Source organism: Anabrus simplex, chromosome 2, assembly GCF_040414725.1.
Source record: "Anabrus simplex isolate iqAnaSimp1 chromosome 2, ASM4041472v1, whole genome shotgun sequence".
NCBI lineage: Eukaryota > Metazoa > Arthropoda > Insecta > Orthoptera > Tettigoniidae > Anabrus > Anabrus simplex.
Window position 1 is genome coordinate 1077059200 of NC_090266.1, and position 26255 is coordinate 1077085454.

Here is a 26255-nt window from a genome sequence, read left to right on the forward strand (position 1 = left end):
CGACTTAATGCTTTATACAGTTTATTTTCTAATTCACTGCGTATTTCTACAACCACCTATTAATTTTCTGTAATTTCATCTGGTCTATACGAAGTTCCAGGAGTCGATTAATGACACACTTAAACTTTATGACCAAATTGATGAAACATTTCCGATATAATGGTGTTTAAGAAAACAATTTGGTCCCGTTTCAAAATGTTCGAGGTGCAGCATTTCTTAATTTACTAGTTTGCAACTTCGTTATGTAGGTTAGAGATGTTAAAAGGAATAAAATGTATCATTGTTTCTGGTTTTAGTATTGTACTTCAGCACTTTTCAGCACTTTTAACATTTTTATTCATATATGGTACATCTTAAGCATGTTAAACATGTTATTCTTTTCATACGTACCGAGCTCGATAGCTACAGTCGCTTAAGTGCGGCCAGTATCCAGTATTCGGGAGATGGTAGGTTCGAACCCCACTGTCGGCAGCCCTGAAAATGGTTTTCCGTGGTTTCCCATTTTCACACCAGGCAAATGCTGGGGCTGTACCTTAAATAAGGCCACGGCCGCTTTCTTCCCATTCCTAGCCCTTCCTTGTCCCATCGTCGCCATAAGACATATCTGTGTCGGTGCGACGTAAAGCAACTAGCTTTTCATAATTTAGCACAAAAATATTTATGAAATTTACGAAGTGTTACCTAGATATGATGTGTGAGTATATATGTGTGTGTGTGTGTGCAAAATTTGAAGGTAATCGATTTAAATATTTTAATTTTTACTGTACGGTTTTTAGTGCCGGGAGAGTCCGAGGACATGTTCGGCTCGTCATATCTGTAGCTGCTTTTCTCGGTACACCCCATGGGGGGGGGGGGGGGTTGTTGGTTGAGCTACATATACCGCTGCAAGCCTGCAGTTTCAAAGTCTAATAATAGGTGCAATGAGTGTAGTATGTCAGCTGCCTGACGTAACTATCTTTACATCGGGCTATTTTCAGACCAACTTTGCTTTACGGGAGTGACAGCTGGGTGGACTTAGGATATCTTATCCATAAGTTAGAAATAACAGACATGAAAGTAGCGAGAATGATTGCTGGTACAAACAGGTGGGATCAATTGCAGGAGGGTACTCGGAATGAGTAGATAAAGGCTAATTCAGGAATGAACTCGATGGATGAAGCTGTATACATAAACCGGCTTTGGTGGTGGGGTCATGTGAGGCGAATGGAGGAGGATAGGATACCAAGGAGAAGAATTGACTCTGTTATGGAGGGCAAGGGGAGTAGAGGGAGACCAGGACGATGATGGTTAGACTCAGTATCTTATTATTTACAGATATATAACAGATATAGAACTAAATGAGGCAACAGAACTAGTTACAAATAGAGGATTATGGCGGCATTGAGTAAATTCACAGAGGCTTACAGACTGAACGCTGAAAGGTATAACGGTCTATAATGAAGATGTATGTATGTATGCATGCACATAAAAATCCACAGCCTGTTTCCAGTCATTCGACCGTGTCAGGAATAGAATGAATGAAGCCCCCATCTAACGGCGAGGATAGGAAATGTGCCGGCTGCCGAAGCCTGTCGCACTCCTCTGGGGCAATGATAAATGACTGACGGATGAAATGAAATGGAATGAAAGATGACAGGGAAAACCGAAGTACCCGGAGAAAAACCTGTCCGCCTCCGCTTTGTCCAGCACAAATCTCACATGGAGTGACCGGGATTTGAACCACGGAACCCAGCGGTGAGAGGCCAGCGCGCTGCCGCCTGAGCCACGGAGGCTCCTATGTATGTGTGTACATGTTTAATAATAGTACGACGAATTAATATTTTACATTTTCAGATTTTTTTTGGAAATATCATATAGGCCTGTTTCTTCAGGACTGAACTAAGGCAAAAAATAATGACGGTCAAGTAGTAACAGTTGTATAACTATAACACAAATATAATACCACTTGGCCAGAACGCTTGTTGACCCATGCTTTATGAAAGTAGTGCAAAGTCCCAGATATCACTTATGATACCCCAGGGGCTCAGGACTGAATGGGTGACGAAACTGTACCAGATTTATCCTTTCGAATGATGAGTGGAGCCCGTTGAAGCATCTTTCCAGAATCAAAGTCCTTGAATGCGTCAGGGATCGAACCTTGTGCCTTTGTGTGTAGGCAGTCTCACTTTCCGTACAACACTGTGCTGGGATACAAACTTTAAATTTTTCGAAAATATTTCACCCCACCACCGTACGCACACACATACACACAAAAGTCTACTATCGGACTGTATGTGCGTAATGTTTAACCAGACTAGTACAACGTTACATCCTTAGATATTTTTGTGTTAAGGAAAATATTTAAAAGTTGGTTAACCACAGAATTATCTTAAATTTTCGATCGACATGTATAACATTTCGGAATAGTGTTTCATTAATCTCCCTCTTTCTCAGTATACCTACTATTAGTACTACTTTATTGAAGTAGTTCTCCAACTACCGAGCTCGATAGCTGCAGTCGCTTAGCGGCCAGTATCCAGTATTCGGGAGATAGTAGGTTCGAACCCCACTGTCGGCAGCCCTGAAAATGGTTTTCCGTGGTTTCCCATTTTCACACCAGGCAAATGCTGGGGCTGTACCTTAATTAAGGCCACGGCCGCTTCCTTCCAACTCCCAGCCCTTCCCTGTCCCATCGTCGCCGTAAGACCTATCTGTGTCGGTGCGACGTAAAGCAAAAAAAAAAAAAAAAAAAAAAAAAGGTTCTCCAACTTACGAAACTGGAGGAATATTTCAAGCCCCTCCCCCCATAGAAACGCCCCCTTTGTGTGATGACCCACCTAATTATTTGCATATTTATTTTTCTTTCAGTGACTAACCAAGAGCTAATAGTGTTCTTACTGACGTGCTTCGTTTTCTCACTGTCCGTCGTGGTCTTCGCTGGGTTCGTTATCATACTGATAATGGAGCTGGTGATTTTCGATTATTTCGAAAGTGACGAAGAACGTCGTGCAGTTCGGAAACAATGGTATAATAATGATGGTAATGTATTCTAAGTATCGTTATTTGTACAGTACAATATCTACCACTGAAATTGATATTTCTGTATAATTTCCCCACCGTCGGCAGCCTGAAGATGTATTTCCATGGTTTCACATTTTCACCCCAGGCAATGATGGGGTTGTTCCTTAATTAAGGACCCGGTCGCTTCCTTCCCACTCCTAGCCCTTTCTTATTCCATCGGCGCCATAAGACCTACCCGTGTCGGTGCGACGTAAAGCAACTTGTTAAAAAAAACCAACATAATTTTCAATGCTTATTAAAAGTCTCATTCCGTATTGACGGCTAATCACTTTACAATAGAAATATCTTTATATTATCATGCTTTTCAATGCAAAATTGTCCTTCTGTGTTAGATACAGATTAAAATTCTGTATGTACAATTCAAATTTTTGCCTCGTAGTTCGTTTTATCTTGGATTAGGTATATGGAATTCGAAAGTGGATTCAGTTCAACTTCTTTCTGTCCGTCCAACTAGGCATGTTTCGGCTTATCTAGAAGTCATCTTCAGTAGATAGCTCAAAACCCTCAGATATCGCATGACCAATTGATTCCAGCTGCCCAATTAACAGAATATTGGCACCTTTGAAGATATATTTTTCTATTTTTAAAAAAGGACTAAAAAGGTTTTTACTCTAACTAGAGGAGTTTAGAGGAGAGGACTTGTCACCTCAACATCAACACATGTCTTTTAAGCGTCAATCATGATCATTGTTCTTTTAATTTTACACAAATATCGCCGTGTTTTATTTGTTAGTGTACATATGTAACATTCTAAGCTTTGTACTAATGATGGCTTTTAGATAAGCCGAAACATGTTTAGTTAGACGTTGTCCCATCTAACACAGATGGATATTTCTGTATTGAAACGGAGGATAATATAAAGAATTTTGTATTGTAAAACGTAATTTTCCTTTATATGTTGAAAGCCGTTACGGAAGGAAAGAAGGTATAAGATTTTTCCAGTTGATCGGTACGTTGAATGATGTCCAGTATTCTTTCGGCGGGTAACTGAATTGATGAAAATATATGCACAGTGAAATAAAGTGAGCATACATTTTAAGTAATAAAATAATTTATAATGCAAATCTCTCTATATAAAATTGTCTTTCTGTCTGTACTTTTTGATTGACCCGATATTTAGTTATTACCCTGGACAGGACAAATGCCGGGTTCAGTTTAATTTTTGTCTGTTCATTTTACGGCCTGTCTGTTTGTTACAGCATCACGCGAGAATGGATTGGTGGATTTTCATGAAATGTGCTATTTAAGATTAAGATAAGGGCGAGTAGGATATTAGATATAATTCATTCAAAGAAATTTAGCAGGAGGTGGGGTTCAGAGGGGGTCTTCAACATAAAACTGGATATATCGCTTTTACTGTTGGTTTTACGGAAAAATTACCCATGGCAAACTGTATTTACAAGCTTTTTGTTATATACTTTTTACCATTAAAGTAAAAAAAGGAGGGAAATGTCAGGTTAGGTCGTGTGAAAATGTCAAGTTCAAGGGTCGAAGGGCCACAGAGAGCCTAGAAGCAAGTAGCCTACGTCACGACGAGCCACTGACAGTCCCATGTCCACCAACTTGCTTCAGAATCTCAGGAGCAAATTGAGGAGTCGAAAAAAAAAGTAATCATACACTTGTTAAGTGATTGTCTCGTCTACGACGGGTACAACAGCTTGTAACAATATAAAGCGGTATTAGTTACGGGTACTTTAGAGAATCAATTTATGCACATTACAAAATCCACTAATATTTCAAATAAATAAATAAATAAATAAATAAATAAATAAATAAATAAATAAATAAATAAATAAATAAATAAATAAATAAATAAATAAATAAATAAATAAGTAAGTAAATAAATAAATAAATAAAGAAATAAAGAAATAAGGAAGGCTTATTTAATTTAATTTTAAATTGTTTAATTTGCAAAGCTGCCTTCCATTGAAGGTAGACGCAGTATACACACTGCCAGAAATTAGGGGCCGATAACCTAGAAGTTAGGCCTCTTTAAACAACAAGCATCATCATCATCATCTACCAGTCATTTTATATAACAGCTATAGTCAAACGTTGGGAGTGCGATAGTGATTTACAATTCGTCAGGATTTCTTTAGCACCGCCACTAACTCCACTGATACGCATTGTGTAATGTGACCTTAAAATATGTTTTTGCAAGGATGTGAAGGAAAAGTAGTTGTGCTGGACGAAGCTGCGTCTGTCTAGAATTCGCGACAGCTTGTAGGTACGGCACGAGTAACGGATACTACACTAATTTACAAACATTAGTCGTGATAGTGCGAGTTCTCTGAAACAGATGCATGTTCATTATTAAACTGTTCATTGTGCAGTGCTTACTGTAAATGTCTAACTAAAGCACAATTTCACTGCCACTTTGAAACTTCACAACAACACCTTAGTTCACAAGAATCACCGCGGACGGAACAGATGTTTATTGTCAGGCCTTAAGATTTGAGACTGGCGCATGCGTAGCAGCCATGTTTATCCTGCGCACCCCTTACCACGTATCCACGCGACCCCTTGTTAGACGACCATAGTTTTGGACCCGACAGATTTCGGTGAAGCTTGTGTGAAAGATCAGTTAACATCATGTCCTAAATTTAATGATGATGACGATAACCATTCTGCCTTAAAATCAACGGTAGGGTTGTAATATTGTTAATTGATGAAAATTAGCTGGGTGGCTTAGAGAAGGAGCTGATGTTGACGTATGCTCTGTAGAAATTTACTGACAATAACATATTTTAAAGCTGCATAAAACACTATACTGAAAATGAGATTTTTGCAACATGAACAGAATTTCACACATGTATTTTATTAATATGTACATTCAACCGTACAAAAAGTGGCCGGTAAAGAAATGTGTAATTTTATACATTCTCAAAATACGAGGATATTCCTAAACTGCGGAAAGCTGGTGGCCGAAGACATGGCACTTGGAATCCTACCGCCTTAACAATATGCTCATCGTGTTTCAAACAAAACAGTTTTGAAAGAAAGTCATCTTCTCTGACGGCCAGTTTTTGCGCGGTTGAGTGTACATTATATCTTTATAAATGGAACTCGCTTTAACTCATTGGGGGCTCCGCCCACAAACCTCCAGTTACTCTTCGTTAGAAGTGTTCATTTGGAAAATTACTGTGGTGAAACGGTATGTCGTTTCAGTAAACTGATTGCGCCATCAGACGACCCTTTTAGTGGCCTACGTGTTTGGTCCTATGACATTTTCTGGTATATTGGCTATTATTAGCATTGACAGAGGCAAACCTTTTGATCTGGGGAAAAATTTCGTACGTTTTTCACAAGTTGAGGAATAATTTTCCTCACCTAATATACAGCTACAGTCTTGAAACTTGGAGCCGTATTGAGGAAGAAACGATGTACAATTTTGGTTATTTGACGTTTTGTCGTATCGCCATCGGGTACGCCTTAGATTGGTTTAGAAACTTAGATTAGTCTGAAATTTGAGAACAGTTTTCACATATTCCTTTCGTTTCTCCATACTTACACGACAGCTAAAATCATGCAATTCCGCTTGCATATGGCCCATGGACGTGCCAACGGCCCTGCCGATATTCATGATTATATCTGTCACATAAGTGTGCCAAATAGTAAAATTAATTATGAAAAATGTACTAAATTGACGTAAAATTGGAAAATGCAGTTCTGCCTAAGGTATAAGGGATCTAGATACGTCTAAAAGACATACGACCAAAGTTGTATAACTCTTCATGATGGATTGCGAATGTGCTGTCCGTTTTGCGATACGCCTTTGCGTTCAGCCACAAAATTCCGCGGAAAGTTGGTCTGCAGCGTCATAAAAAATGTCTGAACGTTTCTACATTTTTTGGTGGTTAAAAGTTAAACGTTGGAACTTTTCGTAATTTCTCCGTCGGTTGCAGGTTAAAAGCTATAATTTTGCCAAATTTCATTTTTGCAGTGCACCTGGAAGTTTGCGTCCGACATTTTGGGTTTTGTTGGGGAGGAGGGTAAAATTAAAAATATGATCTTTTTGGAATTTTTCCTTAGGTTACTGCCTAATAGCTACCAGTTCGCCAAATTCCAAGTTTCTAACTCAGCAGGAAGTGAGTAAACATTAATATCGGTGAGTGAGTGTCAGTTATCAGTAGACCTGGGATTTTAAGGCAAATGCCTATTTCGTTCCTTACGAAATAACATGATTTTTGTTAAATATGTTGACGTTTCATGATAAATCCCTTACATTAATAGAGTTTTATAGTGCCCTAAAATGCCTATTTGGACCTTTAGAGCCTATTTTACTATTTTAGTGCCTAAAATGCCTATTTTCTACATTTAAAATAAAATTCAACTTCTGTAATTTTTACAATCACACACTGGACATCCCTAGAACGAGCAGAACAGCAGAGGGTGGGTTTTTCACAGAAATGTGTTCTTCCCAGACAACTGTCATCAAAGGAATGCTGAGTGAAGGGTGGAGGTGGAGGATTAGCTCAGAAGAACAACGAGCAGGTAGTAAAGGACGTACTGTGTCGAGTGACTGGGTGAGGGGGAGGACTATCTGGGAAGAACAAGGAGCGGGTAGTAAGAAGGGACATACTGTGTCAAGTCACCAGTGAAGGAACATCTGTTTAAGTGAATATAGTTCATCATGCCTAAAACGAAATCATCTAAGAGTGCTCTTATACAACAATGGCTTGTACAATTTCCAGGGATGACTTTTGATGGCAAGATTATTTTCTGCCAGTACTGCAATAAACGGGTATGTGCATATATCTTAAATTTCATATTAATCTAAAACTAAGGTTTTGATATTGGGTCTTCTAATTAATTGTATAGACGTAGCCCATGCGACCTGGGTTCGATTTCCAGTATCGGCAGTAATTTAGAAATCTGTGAGCTCTAGAACGGTGTTGACCCAGCATCGTGAGGACAACTGAGAAGCTACAGTGAGCAGGTTCACGGAGGCAAGGCAATACGGCTGAGGGATGTATCGTGCTGACCACACGCCACCCAATATCTGCAGGCCATGAGCTGGGCAGCAACCGTTATTGAAAGCCAAGGCCCTTCGGGGACTGTAGTGTTCTTGTTCTTAATGAACTTCAGAGTAATAATGGCTTAATTTAAATAGTTCAAAATTACACATTTTATTCAATAGCTCACCTTTTCTATTCATCATCTTAGTTTCTAATTGACATCACTTTATTGTGTTTTAGATTTCACATGAGAAAAAATGCCACCTTCAGCAGCATGCAGATACTGTCAGTCACAAAGCGAAAGCAGCCATGAAAAGTAACATTAGACAGACTCTGCTCACACAAACTATATCTCCTACAACCCATAATGGTTTCTATGCTGATATGTGTAGAGCCCTAGTTGCAGCAAATATCCCCTGGAATGCTGTGCATAATCCTGTTTTCAGAGATTTTTTACAGAAATACACCAAGCAGCACATCCCATCAGCATCTACATTAAAGAAAGCTACTTAGATATTTGTTACAATGAGGTCATTTTGTCAATCAGGGAGGATATTGGGGAGTCTTGCATATGGTTGTGTGTGCACGAAACCACCGACTCTATGGGCAGGTACATTGCTAACCTTATAGTAGGAAAACTGAAACCCAATCAGGCATCTACCGCTCACCTTCTTTGCTCTAAACAGCTTGAGAAAGTCAATAGTCAAAGCATTGCATACTTCATCAACAAGGGGATGCAATTGTTGTATCCTGAGAGTGTTGATGATTATAAAGTCCTTCTCCTTGTCTCCGATGTTGCTTCCTACACGATTGCCTTTGCACCTCTGCTGAAAACTTTCTATCCTTCTTTAATTCATGTTACTTGCATGGCCCATGCCTTTCATAGACTCGCAGAAACAGTTAGGGCCGAGTTTCCTTCAGTAAATACTCTTATTTCAACAATGAAGAAAGTGTTCTGTAAGGCTCCATCAAGAATAGCCGTGTTTCGAGAGAAACTCCCCTCCATTTCCCTTCCACCACAGCCAATCATCACCCGTTGGGGTTGCTGGATGGAGCTGCCCTGTATTATGCAGAACATCTTGAGGAAATCATGACTGTGATAGGCAATTTGCCTTTAACGGACAATTCTGCATGTGTGTCGTCTGTCAAAGAGCTGTTAAATGATTGTTCCAGTGTTCAGAGAGACATTGCGTATATTCAGGCAAATTTTTCATTTCTTCCAGTCATTACAAAAATGGAGGAAAAAGGAAACAGTCTCAAACAGCAATTTTCTCTATTTGAGGAAGCTGAGAATAACATACAATGTGCTAGGGGAAAGGTAGGGGATAAAATAAGAGACAAGTGGTCTAGTGTACTGCAGAAGAACCCAGGTTATTCAGTGCTGAAAAGGGTACACCAGGTAATGGATGGGGAAAAGGTAGACTTACCAAGTGAAATTGAATTGAAAAATGTAGGTAAATTTCCCTACGCCCCTCTAACATCTGTGAGTATGGAGCGCTCTTTTTCTGATTTCAAAATGATTTTAACAGACAAAAGACACCGCTTTACTGTGGAAAATTTGCAGAAGATTATTGTTATGTACTGTAAAGCAAACTACGAATGAAAGTACTGTGGGAATGTTCCTCACAAATAATAAACACATACTCCATTCGCGTTTACACCGTTACTGAATGCCTACAGTGCTGTAATTGTGTACAGTGATTTTAGTATTAAGGTTTTATATCAGTACTGATAATGATATATAATCCATAACTTTTTAGACACATAACTTTTTATATTGTCTTTTTTATTCTGTCCTAATTTTGCAGTTATTTCGGTTAAGAATAGGGATACCACGTTTGTTAAAGTAAAAGAGTATCACGTTACAGTTTAAGTGTATATTGTAATATTTTTAAGTCTATTTCCTGCCTATCCACACATTTAAAAACATTTAAGTGCCTATTTTCTCTTTTAAAAGCCTATTTACTTGTTTTAAAAGCCTATTTTAGGCGCCTAAAACTAATATTTTTAGAGCCTAAAATCCCAGGTCTAGTTATCAGGTGTATGCATAAGTCTTTTCCGGTTTCACTAAGAGATAGCGCCAGCGAACCTTACGCAGCATATGAATTTGACACATTCGTCAGTTTGTTCGTCTGACATTAACCTACCAACACACATAAGTTGAGTCCACCTAACACTAGTGTCTGTGCTGCATTGTTAAGTGATCATGTCCACGTTTGTGCCTGAAAAAGAACATTTGCGGGACGCATTGCTTTTCTTATTTAATCAAATGAAAAAGGCTGTAAAAAGTCATCGTTTGCTGGTAGAAACATATGGTGAACACGTTCCATCGATTAGAACATGTCAGACATGGTTTCGACATTTTAAACATGGTTATTTGAATGTGAAAGAGAGTGCGCGCTCTGGTAGACCATAAAAGCGGTATTGTGTTTCATGAACTTTTGAAGCGAAACCGATAACGCACAACGCTATCGCCAACAAATGATTAATTTAAGTCTGTCTGTCTTTCTTTATGGATATTTGTCTGAGCATCACGGGGAAACGGCGTGACAGAATATTTTTAAACTCGGTAATTAAGTTTAGAGATATCCATAGAGTGCACTACGCCATATTTTATTTTGATTAGCTTACAGTGGCATAGGCGTATTAAGGGGACGGAAACAGGAAATATCAAGGGTTATTCCAGTGAAGCTCACCTTTTAGGATTCCAGAAAGATATAGCAGATGTTTTAGATCCAGAAGGTCAAATGGACTGTATCGCTATTGATCAATCCAAGGATTTTCATAGGATAAATCATGGGAGATTACTGACGAAAATGAGGGCTATTGGGCTAGACAAAAAGGTAGTTGAATGGGTAGCTAAACTTCTTGAAAATATAACGCAGAGAATTAGAGTAGGTGAAGTGTTTGTTATCTTATCGTGTAATGATTAAGAGTAGGGTAGTATTATTGGACTTTTATGTTTTCTTATATAGGCTATATATATTTGTATGTTTGTAAATGATATCTAATATGTATACATGATATGAGTAAGGAATCTCCCTGGCTCAGGCGGCAGCGCACCGGCCTCTCACTGTTGGGTTCCTTGGTTCAAATCCCGGTAACTCCATGCGAGATTTGTGCTGGACATAGCGGAATTGGGACAGGTTTTTTCCGTTTTCCCCCGTCATCATTCATTCCAACAACACTCTTCAATATCATTACATTTCATCTGTATGACTTTAATCATTGCCCCCAGAAGAGTGTGACAGTCTTCGGCACCCGGCACAATTCTTCTCTTCGCCGCTAAATGGGGGTTTCATTCAATTCATTCCTGACCCGGTCGAATGACTGGAAACAGGCTGTGGATTTTCATAAATTATATGAGTAAAGAACTGATATCACTGATAAGGCTATTTGCGGATGATGTTATACAGTATAGAGTAGTAAATGAGTTGCAGGTTGGCGTGTTTCTGCAAGGGGACCAAAACAATGTTGTGAGATGGACAGCGGAGAATGGTTTGACGAGGAGTCAAGTTGTAAGTTTCACCAAAAGTCCTCTCAGTTTTAATTAGGCCTACTGTGTTAATGGGGTGATAGTATCTCATGGGGAAGACTGTAAGTACTGTGACTGTTAATGAATGTAACGGAATTAAAATGAAATACAATATTCATGAAATAAAATACTCAATCGTCGGAGTATGTACTCACACTTAGTACTTACCTGATTACATATACATACTTGTTGATGGGCGCCAGCTAGAAATTGATGTAACGATAATAGAATTAGAGTCTTGAATATCTCTAGGGTGTGAGGTAATAAGCTTACTTTGACAGCATAACATATAGATTCTGGGAAAAGGAGATTGGCGTTCGGTTTCCCCATTAAAATGTGAAGTTGTATGATCTACTATTGAAATTAAACAATTAATTTATTTCATACTAAACAAGATATATTCTTTAAATGCTGATTTTAACGAGTGAGATTTACTGCGATAATTCATAATTCATAATTAAAAAATATAAAACTCTGACATTGTAACTGAATGAAACTGTAGGTATTAAATTTGAAATCCTCTTGACCGGACATTTAAAAGTTATACAAGAAATTTATCCCTCACTGGTTCACTTTACAGTACCTTCAACACTTTGAGTGTTATTACGACATATTCCTTTGAATTGGTACCAGCTATAGGTATCTCAAGCCTAATTTGGTGATGTATCCTTTTAGTTTCTCAAACGAGATATAGTATGGCTTACAATTATATTCACACTTCATAATCAATTTTACAAGTAATTCACTAATAACTGTTAGTCTGCATTACGACGACACAGTTTTCGTCTGTCACTGAACTGACACAAGAACTCGACCGAACATATGCACGAAATACACTCCGAACATATAATCCATTTGGTCACTGACGATTACGTATCCATATCACTGTTCCCCATTCGTCTCCTTCTAGTTGACTCCAATTGACTTCATGGCAAGTATCTCCATTCATCTCCTTCCAACCATCTGAACTATCCAACTGACTCACTGACCATCTGCGGCCTCACTCTCTTTCCAACTGATCACCGCAATAGGATACAGCCCCTGTATATATCCATTAGTTGTCACACCCACGTCATATCTCAACACAGCAATGACATCACTCCCACCCAGCTACGAATGTTACATATTATGTAGAAATAGCCTCAAGCAAATACGGAACTTCATAAATATGATCTCATCTCTAAAAGCATACAATGACAGAGCGATGACTCGACAGGTACTGTAACAGTATTACACCATATGTTGCAATGTTAAAAGATTTCACATAACATATCCATATCTGATATTAGGCAGTAAGTCTCACTCTACATGATTTTGATGCTAACATACACACACAGACATATATATACATACATAATAAATGAAATACCATAAGGCAAGCGATAATTAATTAATACATAGCGAAATCAGATTATAGAATTGAATCAAACAACAACAACAACAACAACAACAACAACAATAATAATAATAATAATAATAATAATAATAATAATAATAATACAAATAATGATAATAGAAATACAAATAAAATAATAATAATACAGATGAATACCTGTAACAGGATTTGAACCGTTACAGTACCTAGGTGTTAATATAAGGAATGATCTTCATTGGGGTAATAATATTAACTAGCTGTTAAAGAAGGTTACAGATCTCTTCACATGGTTATGAGAGTATATAGGGTTTGTAGTAAGGATGTAAAGGATAGGGTGTATAAGTCTCTGGTTAGGGGCCGATTAGCTTGACGCAAGTGTGATAAACTGAAAACAAAATTCTTTAACCCATGGGTAAATTATGCGAATATCGAGCTCGAATTATTATTATAATTTTATTATTATTATTATTATTATTATTATTATTATTACTTGAGCCGGGCTGAGTGGCTCAGACGGTTAAGGCGCTGGTCTTCTAACCCCAACTTGGCAGGTTCGATCCTGGCTCAGTCCGGTGGTATTTGAAGGTGCTCAAATACGACAGCCTCGTGTCGGTAGATTTACTGGCACGTAAAAGAACTCCTTCGGGACTAAATTCCGGCACATCGGCGTCTCCGAAGACCGTAAAAGTAGTTAGTGGGACGTAAAGCAAATATTATTATTATTATTATTATTATTATTATTATTATTATTATTATTATTATTATTATTATTATTATTATTATTATTATTATTACTACTACTTGTGAGGTATGGCTATGAACTGTTTACATCCACTTATTAGTATCATTATTATTTACGATCGCATTATTTGTGAGGTTATGTCATGAAACATGTGCAGTATATATTTATTTATTTATTTATTTATTTATTTACACGAGTTTAGTTAATGTAAGAACCTGTAATTAAAAGTATGTAATTTATTATTACCTGTATATATGGTGTGTAATCCACTACAGTATTATGCAACACGTTGTAATATCCAGAATAACACAAGGTAAGACGAGAACTTTGGAGAACCTTCCTTCCAATTTTAACTATGTACCAGTATTAAGCACTCTGGAATTTACTAAGAGATATGCTGTGACATATCCTTCTAGAAGCCTGACTGGACGACATATATAAGGAAGCGGTCTTGATGGTTGAGAGGAGTTATTGTTTAACAGGAGTAGTGTTGTGTTTAGGCCGACATGCTAATGTAAGCAGTCAGCAGTCAACTGTTTCAAGGTTGCAGTCTCCATGTGCATAGTGATAGGCAGTTGTTAAAAATGGTGGTTTGTTGATGTGTGCGTTTTGTTTGTGACGGCAGTTGATTAGATTTTGTGCCTGTTTAATGTGTAACTTGTAAATAATTAATTGTAAATAAAAATCCGTGTACGCAATTTGACAGCATTTTGTGTGCGTCTTTGTGGATACAACGAGGTGTTAGGCCCCTTTAAACAACAACCATCATCATCATTAGTCTCTGGTAAGACCCCAGTTAGAGTATGGTGTCAGAGTATGGGACCCACACCAGGACTAACTGATACCAGAACAGGGAAAGATCCCAAGAAAAGCAGCACGATTTGTTCTGGTTGATTTCCGTAATGTTACGAAACTGTATGAACTTTGGGTGGGAAAGATTTGGGAGTAGGGAGACGAAATGCTCAACTATGTGGTATGTTTCGAGCTGTAAGTGGCGAGATGGCGTGGAATGACATTAGCAGACGATTAAGCTTCAGTGGAGTTTTGAAAAGTAGGAAAGATCGTAATATGAAGGTAAAGTTGAAATTCAAGAGGACAAATTGAGAACAGTATTCATTTATAGGACGAGGAGTAAAGGATTGGAATAAATTATCGAGGGAAATGTTCTTTTTTGATCTGTTCAGTCTTATTGACAAAAGTATATAATGAATATTTCCGTTCTTTCGAAGCCAGTTGAATCAACAAGTGTTTCGAAACTGTGTTATATGCCATACGTAGGTCCTTCGGTTCAGAGGGTCTCGGGTTCGTTTCCCCTCTGGGCCGGAGATTTTAATTGCGTTTAGCTAATTCCTCTGATTCCATAACTGGGTGTGTCTGTTTGTCCCAACACTCTTCATATTCTTCCACCTGGTGTCTGCATCAGTCAGCGTACCTAATGCCATTCGTGCTTTCAGCAGGGGACGATGACCTAGATGTTAGGCCCCTTTAAACAACAAGCATCATCATCATAGTGCTTTCAGAGATAACCTGAAATTCAAAGAAGAAATGGCCAACGAAGTGTGTAAGATTCGGCACACTCTGAGTACACTAGCTGCTTTTTCCATTGAGCTTGAAAGGGGATTTTCCCAAATGAAACTTATTGTAACTCCAGAAAAGGTCTTTCACTGTCTGTGAAAACCTTAACCTCGCTGTTGTTGTTGGTCCTCATTTTACTGCAAGTGATTCAACTAATAACGTTGAACATGTCTGCTTCATGGTATTGTTGCTATATTCGGGAAGTCCAAAACCAGGATATCGCGATTTAAAGTCTAAAACCAGGACATAATTTACTTCTCAGTACGGCCGATATAAGGGAGCACTTTTCATAAGAAAATATCATTAGAACTGTATGTTTGTATCTACTTCATTTAATGACAAAAACATGTATTACTGTAAGAATGTGTTCTTGTAATGCACAAAATATTTGTATACAACTCGCACGTTTCTGTTCCAAGAGCAGAAGATAGGAACTTGCTTTATTTTGAATGAGTCTATGAAACTCACTACAACTTAAACGTTTCATGCTTTATCGTACTTACAGCAGTTACTGTTAATTTGATCCTGTTTTCTGTCGAATGGGCAGAAACAAGAAGAAAACACTCTCTCTACATTCGCGTTATGCCCAGGAACAGAAAATTTTGAGCAGTTTAGAATACTGATCCCCAGAAACACAGTCATTGCAGTGATGACAAGGAGTAATGTTGTGTACCTTCATGGCCAAAGATATAGGCTTACCTTTGTTCATGATGACATAGATATTTGACGACAAGTAACTACCCAAATGCGACTTTCAAAAATTCTACACAATTTGGAATAAAATACTGTGGATTTCTTGCTTTTCGGCCCGGGAGTACTTTTTACTCTATAAAATCGTGGAATGGCCGAGTTTGCCCCTTGTGTTGCATTTCGGTCAACTATGCTGCATAGTAGCCAGACACACGGCCATATCAAAAATCCACTCAACAAAGACACTGTAAATTTCAGAGTTTAAAAATGTACGGGGTGAATAAATGAATATGCTCCTGATACCGCAGTATTTACATGGACATATAGGATGTAATAATAAAACAAAAGCAGTTCTCAAATGACTTAAAATTCACCGCTAAAATACAACTTCATGAGATGACTGTATATGTAACAACCAGATACTAACATAGGCCTACTCTTCTTTCTTGTAGTTTAATCACCACTCGCCATATCTCTTAAATCTAAAATACGAAACTAGTCATCGGTACGAAAGTCTCATGATTGCTAGCCTGCCGGGTGACCTTGCCCATACAAGTAGGACAAGCCAAGCCAACAGCAAGCGACCACTCGTGATTAGAGGCACCTCATTTTTGCAAAGCGCGAAATAGCGAAATTTTGTGAAATTTTACAAAATGGCCTCAAAACACACTATGTGCCTTTAAACAAGCAAAAGCACGAAATAATCGACGAAATTATGGTGAATCATTAAGCAAATTCCCATCGTACGACGACTTTCGACATAAGAATATCTTGGACCATACATAGTGTTTAGGGATCTAGTCAGTAGTCCATGTATAGCAGATAGAGATAATGATGTGGTTCCCATTCTTCTTTCCCTGACATAAGAATATGTGCATTTTGTGGAAGGCTTTGTGGATCCCTGTCAGTAATGTTGATAGTGAGCGGTCATTTTCAACGTATTGTAATACACAGTTCAAAAAATTAGGAGAACATATTTTGTAACATACGGTATGTGAAGGTTAATTTGGTAGATGGGGCTCCAATGGTCGTAGAGCATACTTTGAAACCTTAGCTACTCAGAGTATTTCAAATCGAAGTTATACTCCATCTGTAGGCGTAGCCATGCGTTAAACTGCCAGGTGACCCCTCAAAACAAAGTGAATAACGGTGCGTCCGTGTGTCGTTGTGAGGTACACAGACTACTGCGGCCATTTGAGCACGTTGTACGTAAACCAGCACATCTCATGAGACATCTTAACGAGGTTCAAGGCGCAAGGGCCATCATTTTGATCCAGGAAGGATGGACTTTTCGTCGTGTTGCTGTGGATCTCAGTGTCTCTCCGTCAGTTATTCAACGTTTGTGGAATCGCTAGAATGGGACAGGCCAGTTCACGAGGAGGGATGGACAAAGACGTGGACGCATGACAACCCCACAGGATGACCGATATTTGACCATCTGTGCGTTGCGGCGTCGTTCAGAAACTGCCAAAGATCTGCAACAAGACCTCAGGAGGGTCACTGGAGTCACTGTGTCTGACCAGACAATAATAATAATAATAATAATAATAATAATAATAATAATAATAATAATAATAATAATAATAATAATAATAATAATAATAATAATAATAATTTCGTGTGGCTATTTCTAGCCGAATGCAGCCCTTGTAAGGCGGACCCTCCGATGAGGGTGGGCGGCATCTGCCATGTGTAGGTAACTGCGTGTTATTGTGGTGGAGGATAGTGTTATGTGTGGTGTGTGAGTTGCAGGGATGTTGGGGATAGCACAAACACCCAGCCCCTGGGTTATTGGAATTAAGCAATGAAGGTAAAATTCCCCGACCCGGCCGGAAATCGAACCCGGGACCCTCTGAACCGAAGGCCAGTACGCTGACCATTCAGCCAACGAGTCGGACTGACCAGACAGTAAGGAACAGATTAAGAGAAGCGTCCTTTCGACCCAGACGTCCTGTTCGAGTGCCCCATTTAACGCAGCAACATCGCGCAGCTCACCTTCTGTTTGGCCTTACACACGTCAACTGGCAACTTCGCCAATGGAGATCTGTGTTGTTCACAGACGAGTCCAGATTTCCCCTGACACAGCGTGATGGACGTCAATGTGTATGGAGACGCCGTGATGAGCAGTACATGCCAAATGTTGTCCAGGAAGGCGACCGATTCGGACAAGGTTCTGTGATGGTGTGGGGTGGCATCAGTATTGATGGCCGTACGGATCTTGTCGTCGTCCGTGGTAGTCTAAGCGCTGCGGGGTACATCGAGCAGATACTGCCACAGCATGTGTTGGTTGCTGCATACAGTGTTGGCCCTGAATCCGTACTCATGCACGGCAATGCCGGGGCTCATGTAGTGCGCATCACCAGAGCTGTCTTGCGAGAACTGAATATTGAAGAGATGGAATAGTCAGCAGTGAGTCCCAACCTTAATTCAATAATTTTTCATTCGCTGCTTGTGTCCTAGTTAAAGGTTAGTTTGGAATATTTTCTGAACGTCTATGGTGTCCTTTTTGTAAGTGCACTAAAAACATTTCATAGGAGGTGGATATCTGCACCTCACATAGATTCATGTACTGTCGTACTCCTATGCAGCGCATGGTATGTCACTAGCAGTTAATATTTTGTTCCCATCATTCTTAGTACTGACGCTTTCGAGTGGTCCGAAATAGACCTTGCACTTCCGACTTCGCACTCAAGCATGTCATGTTAGAATTTTGCCTAGCTATCGTCAGATGGGTCAAATATGTTCCGAAGCTATTTTTATCTGTGTAATGATGTGACGTGGTAAAATACTTTGCTTTCATTTCTTTCTACAGGGAGCTGTGATGCTTCTTACGAGACCGAGGAGCCTGAGATGCTGTAAGAGGAGACGTAGCTGCTTTCGTCTTCTCATCAATGCCATGTTTAACTCCATTTAATATGGATGGTATATTTATCTTTGTCACATTATTTGTAATTTCCACACTGCTTTCACCAACACCTTTTGACTCCTAAATTTTGTAATACAGTTACTAGAAAACACTGTAATGGGTATTTGAAATTCATTAAAGTTCTTCAAATCACATCAAATCAAAATACTTTATTTGTAAATGAAGTCTCTACCTCGGTGGAAAATGATACACAAAAATACATTATTCTCAATAACTACATTTTAAGTTAAAAAGAAAAGAAGAAAATTTCCCTAAAATAGTATTATACAATGTACATTAACATTTTTCTATTAAACACACAGCTCATCCTCAATAAATTTATATTATGTACAAAATTCTACTCATAATGTCTTCTGTACTTACACACATAATCAACTCTTATACAGTAGGTGGAATCACTTAAAAAAAATCTAGAATATTGCTATGAGATTTAAATGTACATTGCTCTTTTAAACCCATTTTGGTACCTAACGTGCATAATGACCTGCTGCGTCTTATCCAGAGCCCCTTTTGCCACTGCTTTTCAGAGTTCCTGAAGGGCCTTTACAGCTACCGTAGCGGTCCCAGGGCCCTCGAAGTCCCCACTGTACTTCACCCCTGTCGAGTCTCCATAGGCAAGGGGATGGAATTAATTTATTCACAAAAATTCGTTATTACAGTAACCTACACGGGTCGAATGCCCTCTAACATTTCTTCTATCTGTTGCCGTTTATTCTTTTCTTGAATATCTGTAAAGATTTTGGAAAAGGATCAAACACTTCCCCCAGGTAAACTGTTCCACTCCTTCACGCCCTTCCCAGTGAATGAAAATTTACCCCAATCATTTCTGCTAAAATACCGTCTAATTTTATACTTGCGATCAGCCCTGCCAATATAATTATTTTCCAACTAATGCCTCTCACTGATTTCTCCCCCATGCTTCCTCACCTGTATAGGCTCTTTATAATCCTATAAGTCTAATTTTCTCCCTTCTCTTACTTAAAACTTCCCACTCAAGTTTCTGTAACACTTCTGATACACTACTTTTTCTCCTGAATTCTCCGGTTATCTTTCCTCTACCCACCATCTGTTTTTTTATTAGGTATTCCTGGCGAGGATATATATATTCCAATAATGGACGAACCATACTTAAGTAACTTTTCTCTTTTAATTCTTTGTTGCATCGTTTAAGTAGCCTCATTATGAAATGTAACGATCTGTATGCTTTCCCAACAATGCCATCAACATTACCCTTCCAGTGCAAATTAATTTCAAATCTTACACCTAAGTATTTGCACTTGCCATCCTTTGGGACAATTACATCATCCAAAGTATATTTAAATTCAGTTTAATAGCCCCTGTTTGTAAATGTTGTGACAATTTATTTGCCTCTATTAATCTTCATATTATTCTCTTCAACCCATTGCTGGATACTGTCAAGGTCCCTTTGTAATTCTGTACAATCCTCTATGCTATTTATTTCCCTATAAACAATTATATCATCTGCATACAATCTTATTTTTGATGTTTAATTGTTCCCTAAATCATTTGCATATATTAAGAATAGTAATGGGCCGATTTTATTACCCCGAGGAATTCCCTTCCAAACTTTCTCTTCCTGTGATACATGATTTCCTACTTTTGACTTTTTGAAACCTTGAATTTAGAATGTACTTATTCAAATACAACCCTAATGTCCAATCCTATTCCCTCCAGTTTCATTAATAATATTCCATGTTCCACTCTGTCAAATGCCATCTTCAAGTGGTCGAGTAATTATTTAGCTCCGTCAAATTATGAAATAAACAATTTTCCTGAAACATTATAAAATACACCGAAGATGGATGTTTGGGACGTACTCTGCTCTGGTATATGCCGTAAGAAGGTAAGTGAAGTACTCGGGAGGAATCAGTGGGGAGGAGAAAGTTAAATGTGGACCGTCTCCCAAACACTCTCAGCTAAAGTTTAACTTGCCAACTTACCTTAAATGTACTCTAGTTTCCGATATTTGATCAGCGACTTTATGTGACCACTGGTAAGTTTCAACGTCCGCGGATTTGTTCAGATTTCTTCAACGCTTGAAACAGCATTAGAATTGACTATATTGTCTTCTTGTGGTGATACGCTAACAATGGATACATTGTGATGAAACAGTACCAAATAGGTACAAATAATTATTCAGAAGAAACTGATAAACTATATTTGTTATTCTTCGTATTTGAACTCAAACACTCATGAACTCTGCTGTACAAATGATAATTACCTGCCTTTATGGCAGCACTCAAAACCGCTTGAAACTTAACAGATGTTTTGAAAGAACTGTAATTTCAGTAGAATGAACCATATCTGATATACGGGAATTTTGTCCAGTATTTGTAGAGGGAACGTAATGCTACACTTTCAGAGTACGGACTTGGTTCGAACACTCGGTCCGTCAAACCTTCCTCAGACGGAAACGGACCGATCATTACACGTGGAGGGAAATAAGTTAGGGTTGGGGAGGATATTTGTCCACATTGTATTACCGGTACGTTAAATCCTTCAATTTCCTTCACATAGGCATTGTGGTTGTGTCCCCATTATGTCTAGACCAAGTACGCCTGTTTGGGTCTTTATCAGGTATGTAACCTAGAATAGAACCTGATGTCATTCTCCCATGCTTCAATTTCAATGCACAATAGAAAATATTTCCTCAATAAAATGGTTTCAACCAGCGAAGTTCGAAATTCCTTGAAGACCTAGTCCGAGCAAATCCACATGTGACTGACTTTAATACACTTCAGCAAGAAAATATCTATATATAAACGTTGTTGTAAGTGTAAATTGAAAGTTCTAATAGCATGATAGGATAAAGGAACACTGGAGAATTACAATAATTTATGAAACCTGGCTTAAAAATAAAAATTATACTAAATATTTCGTTCCAGACTCTTTCTGACTGGCTGACGTAAATATCAACTCTCTACTCGCGTGAACATGTTTCCTTGTATATTTCTCTGAAAGTTGTCCAGCTCCATGGCTAAATGGTTAGCTTGCTGGCCTTTGGCCACAGGAGTCCCAGGTTCGATTCCCGGCAGGGTCGGGCATTTTAACCATAATTGGTTAATTTCGCTGACACGGGGGCTGGGTGTATGTGTCGTCTTCATCATCATTACATCCTCATCATGACGCGCAGGTCGCCTACGGGAGTCAATTCAAAAGACCTGCATCTGGCGAGCCGAACTTGTCCTCGGACACTCCCGGCACTAAAAGCCATACGCCATTTCCATTTCATTTCTCTGAAAGTTTATTTCGTATACTATTTTCCAAAATATTATTTGGAGAGGAAGGTTCAAAGTGCTCCTTTATAATAAGAACATATCTGAAACTCAATTTATAAGGATGATATAGGTAAAAATGTGGTGTGTTACCGACCGACTTCGTTATGTGTCTGACTGACATCTCTGAAATTATACATTTCATACTGAGTTAGTTTACTGATTATAATTCTCTAATTACATTATTTTATTCTCGTAGAATTTTAATAGCACAGGTTTATTGCAAAAAATATGATCTAAACACTGTCAATAATACAAATGCAGTTTTTTCACTTTAAATTAGAAAACAGAAAATGTCGCGAATGAATAACATAAAATAATATTTTTAATAGTAATGGTAATCCATATCCTGTTTCCAGTCATTCGACCGGGTCAGGAATGGAATGAATGAAGCCGCCATCTAACGGCGTGGATAGGAACTGTGTTGGCTGCCGAAGCCTGTCGCACTCCTCTGGGGCAATGATTAATGACTGACAGATGAAATGAAATGATATTGGGAAGTGTTACTGGAATTAAAGATTAAAGGGAAATCCGAAGTACCCGGAGTAAATCATGCCCCGCCTTCGCTTTGCCCAGCACAAATCTCTCATGGAGTGAAAGGGATATGAACCACGGAATCCAGCGGTGAGAGGCTGGCACGCTGCCGCCTGAGCTACAGCGGCTCAGGCGGCCAAAACAAAAAAAATGAGCCTGGGAGGCTCTGGGGACCCTAGAAATATTTTTAATATCAACACATAATGTAGCTAAGCTGACATTGACAGTCAGGCGAGCATAATGCTGTGTTTTATTTGTAGTTTATGTCATAACCTTCTTCACTATCTGTGCATGTGGGTGGAACACATAACGTAACATCCGGGCACGTGTGACTCACACTGCTGCGAGGAACGCTCCCCAGTGCAATCTTTCAACGTATCACTTTGTTTTCCGACAATTTTTTGTTTTAGTTGCGAAACTTATGAATCCTTCTGAATGATTGTTAATGCGAAAGATGTGCGTATTCTATAACATATACGCCCAATACTCCTACATAATGAATTTTATGTGTGGCTAGAATAACTGAAATATGCTGACATTGTTTTTCAAGATATCTCTTCTATTTCAACTTATGGTACCTTCTGAACAGTAATTTACATGGTCGTATTGCTCAAAACGTTAACAATATCTTCAGCTGTATGTATCTTCGTTGCAGATTTCACAGCCACCCACGCCATTCGTTTTACTTGGCCTCAAATCGCATCTACTGCCCGTTTTCCATGGTATGATTCGAAAAAGTCCATTGAATTTTAAATCCAAATATGGCAAAAAGTGACGTCAAATTGCCCGGGGTATATTCTTGCTTAAAATATTTCGCTGATCCATCAGAAAATGCGGTTCAGGATAATCTCCAACACTTCTGAAAGCAATGTTCTAAGAAAAACATGGACTGGATATTTGGCATGTCCCAAATAATCTGACACGAGAGCAAATTTCTTCTTCTGAACTTCGTTGTTACCCTTCTAAACCAAGCAACTGTAGTAAACACGGCGACCTGCTTGTTATTCTAATGAGCACTCTGAATCTCATTTTGCTCCTTGCATGTGTCATTTTCAGAAGTCAGTTTGGATGACAGCTTCGTTTATTTTAATTTTTTTCCCGAGCACACTTAAACGCCTCAGATTGCTGTCATGGTTTTCAAAATGTGGCAGACAGGTGATCCGTGCATTCATGCAATCAATTACTGACCCTCCTTCTTCTTCATTTTCAGCTCGTCCATTTGAAAACGACCATTGACTCCACTCACACCGTGAATTACAGAGTTCATCTGCGATGTCAACTGCACTTTGCACTGGACACTTTTCACACTTTGACCTTAGTTCTGGTCACAAACTACCTCAGATACAAACTCTCATTCATTCTGGACAGGTACTTGTTTCCTATGTAGCGCCTTCAAAAGTAATGTCACATTTTCGTGGTAAATGCACCTGCATACATCATGCGGGATGTAACGCTGAAGAGGACGCAATTCAGCGAACTTCGAGAAACTGACTGGCATATTTTCATAGACTTGTGGAAATAATGCGTGGGATTCCTTTAATGTTATCATTAAATATCTGATCGAAACTCCTTTGATCTCTCCATTACCATGGATCTTCTTCAAAATCGTCTCTTTCCGGAGCCTGATATGAGATAGCGTCATTACCATAATACTTAATGGGTGCTGCTTCGATATCATCCGATAGCTGCTTTCTAAGCACACATTTTCATGTCTTGATAATCCCTAAACCCTCTTTTTCTGCTAAATGCAAAACAAGTTCTTTCCTTTTTTGCGGTGAAGAGGGCAATGTTTCCTCTACACGTTTTCCGCATTTACCATAATGCTACCTACTTCTGAATGCTGTGTCAGACATCATAGTATTGACACGATCGTCAACTTCCTGCACTCTCGCCAATTTGTCCCTTTTTCGTTTAGCTTGTTTATGCATTCTCTTTTGTAATTTTATTCCCTCTATTCCTGCTTTAATTTTTGTTATCTTTACATTTTCTTGCCATTCTTTATGCCGATCTTTCTCCTTCACAGGCTGTTTGCATTCTCGTTGTCATTCTGCTGGCGATTAACTCATATTACTGTTTCACTACCACAGTTCACTTGTAACTTCACCAGTGTCTCCAAAGCATCTGAATGGACTGTGAGATGTGCTTAGCAAAGCGTGCGCAATGTCAGTCAGTCACGGTGCCGTAGTGGGAAACTGATTCACTGTAGAAGAAAAGGTTCAAATGTGGTTTTGTTGATTTTGTTGAAGTGGCATAGGATCCCGCAGGAAACTTTAAGCCATTGATTATTGTGCTGTGTAGACGACTTTTCCTATGTTTATCGTGACTGACTGACCACAATCTACCTTAAACAAATAAAGTGTCCTTTTAGACTACCGGTACTTAGAGAATTAGAAAATTTACCCTTTATAACAATGTGCATACAGGAAAGATCACATTTTGACACATAAAAAGGTGAGGTTGAAAAAAACAAAATTACTTGTAAATATCAAGGAATGGAAAACGCACGTTTTTTTGGTGTATTTCTCAGTGTGCTCAATGTAAATTTGAAGTTAGGTATGGGCTATTGCAAAATGGTTTTCTGATGCTTCCTTCTGTAATAGGAGATTTTAAACTATATAAAAACATAATTCTTAAACAAAAAATGTAATAACAATTTCGCAGTTTACGCCTCGGTATGACATTTTCGTGGAATCATTATGTTGTGAATGATGAAAGTAAATATAATGGACTTGTTATTTAACAAAATGTAATAAACAAAAATGAAGTACGTTCATGTAGGAAGTGGCAAAAGTAATTACATACATCGGCGTGCTAATGTGGCCAATCTGCTATCCAATTTTCCTTCTTCAACACTTATTTTGCTGAATAAAGCGATGCTATTTTCTGCTGGGGAAGCCGACGTGCTCAGTTCATCCTTATGATGTCCCTTAATGTGATCCGACAAATTCGCCACCACCCGTCGCGTACATGCGGCCGGATAAATTGCTATTCGCTGATTTTTTGTCATCAGTATTTTCAGGAAATTGCCATGCACCAGACGATTTTCGTGGCATTTGTGGTACAAATTTGTGTAGAAATGTCTTTAAACTAATCACCTTTAAATATTATAAAATCATACATAGCGTACGCCAATTTGATAAGCACAGATCAAATACTTTCAATACATGTCCTCCGCAAGTACTAACAGTTGGAAGTGGAGGGAGATCGGTCGTGCGCTCAACCAGATTACTCTCCGGTATAAAAGAAATGAATTCGCGAGTTGCTGGGTACTGCAGCCGTACGAGAGGGGTCATACCATCTCTCGCGGGGAGAAAGGGGTAGTCCACCTGCTTCTGTCAGTGTGACTACGCTCAGTTCGGAAGGCAGTGTATTGTTAATATGAAACGACCTGTAACTCACGTGTTGAAGCTAAATGAACTACAGTAGCCATTCTACGACCTTCAGTAGCAAAGGCTTATCTTCTTGCGTAACTTCCTCTCCTGGATTGCACAATGGAAGCAGCTTGCTGAAGAAAATTCTCTATCAGGATTTTTAACGTTGGTTACTTTCAATGCACTGTACCAT

The 26255-nt window shown here is 38.7% G+C and overlaps 1 long non-coding RNA gene across 1 annotated transcript in view; it reads left to right on the forward strand.

The window, feature by feature from the left end:
- Positions 1–18956, forward strand: part of LOC136863301 (uncharacterized) — a 20875-nt gene extending 1919 nt beyond the window's left edge. The window contains exons 2-3 of the long non-coding RNA XR_010859193.2: positions 2848–3018; positions 18748–18956. This is a non-coding gene — a long non-coding RNA (uncharacterized lncRNA). The remainder of the gene's footprint in view (positions 1–2847; positions 3019–18747) is intronic.
- The last annotated feature ends 7299 nt before the right edge of the window (positions 18957–26255 follow it).